General features: G+C 46.0%; 1 protein-coding gene across 5 annotated transcripts in view; it reads right to left on the bottom strand.

The window, feature by feature from the left end:
* Positions 1-188: 188 nt before the first annotated feature.
* dennd4b (DENN/MADD domain containing 4B) overlaps positions 189-5,000 on the bottom strand; it is an 81,201-nt gene continuing 76,389 nt past the window's right edge. For all 5 annotated transcript variants that reach the window (XM_078251997.1, XM_078251999.1, XM_078251998.1 and 2 more), the window contains exon 29: positions 189-5,000. This exon is cut by the window's right edge and continues 640 nt beyond it. The gene's annotated coding sequence lies outside the window, so the exon portion shown is untranslated.

Genomic DNA, 5,000 nt, shown 5'->3' on the forward strand with positions numbered 1-5,000 from the left:
ATACCGACACACAGTCACCCCCACAGTCACCCACACACAGTCACACACACACAGTCACACACACAGTCACACACACAGTCACCCACACAGTCACCCACACAGTCACCCACACACACACACAGTCACCCACACAGTCACCCATACCCCCACACACACTTTCTATTCACCAACACAGCAGCACAAAATGAGACGTTTCGGGCTCTTTCCCGTCTTTTATTTTTGTGTTTTCTTAAAAAACAAAACATTTACAACTGAAATCACGGCCATATATAAATTACAACAGCAAACACAAATATCTATTTATTTATTTTTAAATACACTTCTCCTCGGCGCTGACTGTAATCATTCAACAAATAAAAACAACCTGCAACACGCCAAAGTCAAGTCAAATTCCCTTAAATTGAACGGTGAAAGAACTGCAGTCCAGTGCGTTTAAAATACACAGCGGGCCGTTTACGTCTGGGACACCGAGGACAACAAACAGCTTCATTCTGCTGCACCGAGACATCCTTCACTCTCACTCAACCTTCAGCAGACCAAAACTGAGCAGTCACATATTCAGAAAACAAGCTCTTTTACCACAGTCACAGTAGAGTCCATATTTGCAGAAACAGGGTCAGTATTTCATTTGCTCCGGGGCTGCAGCAGGACATTAACTTGTTGACTCTCTCGGTACAGATCCATTTGTCCGACCCTTGACCGGCAGCTGATTGGACGAACGCCTGACGTGGGTTTGGCTTCTCCAGAATTTCAACAGAGTGTCACGGACGGCTCGTTGAGAATACGACCTCGTATTTTACAAAGAAACGTGTTTCTGAAGACTTTTTAAGCGAGAAACAGGCCGTGCAGTTGCTGAATCCGTCTTCATTTCAGATCAACAAAGGTCAGTTTGACAGACTTTCGTCTACTTCTACTGGATAGTCGCGTCACGGACGCATTTGCGTAACGATGGGCATCGGCCAGCTTTTGGACGCGCAGCATTTTTTCAAATGCAGCGCCGCCTTCCCGGATGCTTGGCGTTAGCGATGCACCGATGGAGCGGCCGACGACCGGAATTGGCCGGTTTTCACGTGCTCGGCCATGACCGGCGCCCGGCAGGTCAGTCTGACATATGCCGCTTTCACGCCGGTCAACGCTACAATTAACTGACAACAGTTATACGAGTTACAGTTCTCAAGGACGCACGCACACACGGACGCCACAGCACGCTCTCTTTCTCCTTTCTCTCAGCTTTTCCTCCGTGTGTCGCGCGTGTCGGCGCTATTCTCGCACGTTGGGAACCTCGTGGATTAACCTGCAACATGTCAGCTGTTTGGAGAGTCTTCAGCGTGTGTGCAGAAGATAACACGTTTGCAATATGCAACACCTGCAAGGAGGAAGTAGGGCGTGGAGGGACGACCCCAAAAACCAGAATCACATTATTGTAGTTGGACATCTGATGTGAAAAGAAGGAAATGGTTCTAACGTTGCTCTTTAGATGTGTGTGAGCTTCCCCACCAGGAGTCATTTATATAGGTCTGTTTTATAGTGATCCATCATCTGTTCAACACATGTTCTATTAAAGAAAAGATAGAAAATACATATTTGTGTGTGCTGTGAAGTGCTTAGAAAAAATGAAATCGGGATCGGCCTAGAAAGTTGTACTCGGTGCATCTCTACGTGCTTGACGTCACCCAGAGGAATAGAGCGGAGCGACAGAAGCGTCGCACGGTCAAATGGATCTGTGCCGTCTGACTATCTTTGTTTTTATTTAAGCCTCGTGTTGACCAACAAGCAACTTTTGTGTTTTTCTGGGTTATTTGTCGTGTTTTCAATGTTTGAACCCCCCCCCCCACCTTATGTTGAACCCAGAGTTACACCCTTGTTGAACACAAACATGTAGCAGAGTCTGGGCAAGACAGCAAGTTCAAGTTAAAGAGTAACTTAAAGGAATAGTTCACGTTTTCATTCACGCTTTCCTCGTTCATCTGCTGTTCTCATTCGTGTGAGCTTTTTTTTCCACTGTTGTCTGATATTTGTTAATATATTTAATTTAAAAGGGACCGTTTACACGGGAGTTGCTGCTTTACCGCTGCCTCCGTCGGTTAGTTTGGGTTATTGTGTCACTTTGAACGGTGGGCTCATTCAGCCTCGACAAAACGTAGCAAACCTTTGTCGAGCAAGTGCTCTGCCTTTTTAGTATTACAGTGCGATCCATTTGTACTCAGAAGTCAGACACGGCTGCTCCGTGCATCAACGGTAGTGAAAGCTGTTGTAACATACAGTTTATTCGCACTTCGGTCTTAGTTGTCTCACGAAATCAGTCGTGCACACAGTCCTGTCCATCTTCTATCCGTGGACATGTTGTTACTCTGTTGGTGCGCACAAGAAAAAACAGCGTAATGCGTTGTTATCGACTGGTACTGCTAACAGCAGCTAATCTGGCTTGAGCTCATGAAAACAATGAAAAATCGGGCTTGTAAATGGAACGTATTCAACTTCGGTGCGACGTCATTCCCAGCTCAGGCTTCGGGCTTCCGAGGTAAATGGAACCTTTTTTTAGGGCTTTACGTCGACCAAACTGTAAGTGAGAAGATGCAACAATACAGTCAAAGATATGTTAACTTCTCTTAAATAAAAGCATGTTAATAAACCTTACATGTCTGGCCCTTGATGTGATTCTTATTTCCCAGTGTGGCCCTTAGTGAAGGTGAGTTTGACACCCCTGAATTAGACTGTCCTTCCCCGAAAAAGTGGTTTGTCCCAGCATCATTCTGACCTATATTTAGGTTTCTAGTTACGTCGCCCTCTAGTGGCCAAAGTAGTTCTGACGGGAGCAAAGCAGGAAGTAAGGTGAGGAAGTATAAGAGCGCCATATGTCCTGGCAGAGAATTTTACGAATCCTACTATGGCCACGCCAAGACCCGCCCTTCAATAGCATTCACACACTACTATTGGCCAGGCATCCATGCTTACATGTACAGGTCCAATCCCCTGACCAATCGGCTTACCCCCAATTTCCACCAACTGCGTAACGTCTGCGTCCCGACTCCGTCCCAGCTCCGGCGGTCCCCAGTCCTCCGGAGTAGATACGCAGAGCTTCTACTTTTGCCAGATGCCGGAGAGCTCCGCAGCAATTCAGCACAGGGCAGATAGTGCGGGACAGGAAGTCGAGCACAGAAACAAAATAAAACATCCGGTTAATTTTCAAAATAAAATACACCGTGCTCACGGCGGGTCATATTTCCCTGAACTACACCTTGAAAACGTCTTAATGGATGGAAACAAACTGTTGCTGGTTTTGTGGTTCTGTTTATAGAAACTACATCCTGTTATATCGCGCGATCATACGTGAACACGTGAGATCTCGTGGGTCCTCGTGACTTCAGCTGTCAGTCACGGCCGCAGCCGTTGCGCAACAAATCCGCAGCTGGTGGGTATTGAAGGACGGCGGAGCACGGAGCCGACACGCAGCCGTTCTGCAGTTGGTGGAAATCAGGACTTATCCTAACCTTAACCACTCGAGGTCAATGCCTAACCCCAACCAATCGAGCTGCTATTGAAGAGCGGGTCTTGGCGTGGCCATAGTAGGATTCGTAATTTGGCGTCCTGGTAAGGAGGCACGTCAAACAAACATTTTTTTCAGCTTTTGGCTTTTTTGCCTTTGGCTCTAAACTCCACTTACATGACGTTACTTCTTGCTTAGAGAGCAAAACGTAGTAATATAAACGTAGCCTATGATACAAACAATGGAAAGCTCCACATAAAGCTGGTAAGAGCAAGAGCTGTGTCGATACTCTGAGCAGTGAAACATCATTTTCTGCTTTGAAAAATGTGATTTAGAAATCCACGGCTGATGAATGTTGTTGTGAAAGAGGTTAGTTATAATATTTGACAACTTTACTGGATCCTTTGAGTGTTTAAAAAGATCTCAACTGAGATGTCTGTGATTATTTTGGGTTTTCTAGGCATTTTAGACCCTTTGTAAGGGGGGGGGCTCAAGGGGGGCTGTTAGTGACAGAGGACAAACTATTACAGGTTCAGAGGGCGTGAAACAGGTTTAATATCCTGCGTGTCTGACGCCGATGCTACGCACCTGGAACGCCGAGTTGGCGTTCGGGGAGATTCTTGTTTGGTTGTTTTTTTTGGATTTGAAGAACGATTCCAGTGTCTAGAAACGTTAGTGGGCCGCCATGATCACACCAGAAAAAGTTCCAACACCTTTGAAACTATGTTGTAGCTTCATATTCAAACTGTCTGGCAGTCTTTGCCCCTCTGGAAGATTCCCAACAAACACAAGATCAGGAAGTGACAAAAAACACTTGGGAGAGATCCAACATCACAACTCTCAGTGGCTTCATGTTTCAGGGAGTTTTTTTTTGAGATTTCCTCGACTGCTTGATAATAAACATTTGTTTATGCTCACGCGTAGAGCCAGACACACACACACACACACACACACACACACACAGACATACAGAGTTTGAAGTCTTCTTGAAGTCCGAATCTTCTTCTTCGTTGATGCTCTGCTCTGTGTTTCCAATCCTTTATTCGACACCTTCTTTTCAAAATAAAATCCTAACCGTCGTCCTTGGTCACACTGGTAAAGATAAATCTGACATCGTACAACACGGGCGGTTAAAACTCTCCCACTTTCAGTCCGCTGGAAGATTTCCCTTTGCTCCGAATTAAAAGGTGCAGTAGGTAAGCTTAATAAAACTACCTTTCTGTCATATTAGCTGAAACTGACCCTATGTTCCAGTAGAACTACATGAAGCAGGTCATTAAAATAATCCAGCTCCTCTGGCTCCACCTACAGCCTGGAGTGGGATTTACAAAAACCCACAGCTCTCTGTTCAGATGCACCAATCAGGGCCAGGGGGGGGTGTCTAACTGTTCAGATGCACCAATCAGGGCCGGGGGGGGTGTCTAACTGCGTGTCAATCACTGCTCATGCACACGGATTCATTCTCCCTTGTGGGGGGAGGGGCTTAGGAGACCGTTTTGGGCTTTAGCAGAAA

This window comes from Sander vitreus, chromosome 6 (genome assembly GCF_031162955.1).
Source record: "Sander vitreus isolate 19-12246 chromosome 6, sanVit1, whole genome shotgun sequence".
NCBI lineage: Eukaryota > Metazoa > Chordata > Actinopteri > Perciformes > Percidae > Sander > Sander vitreus.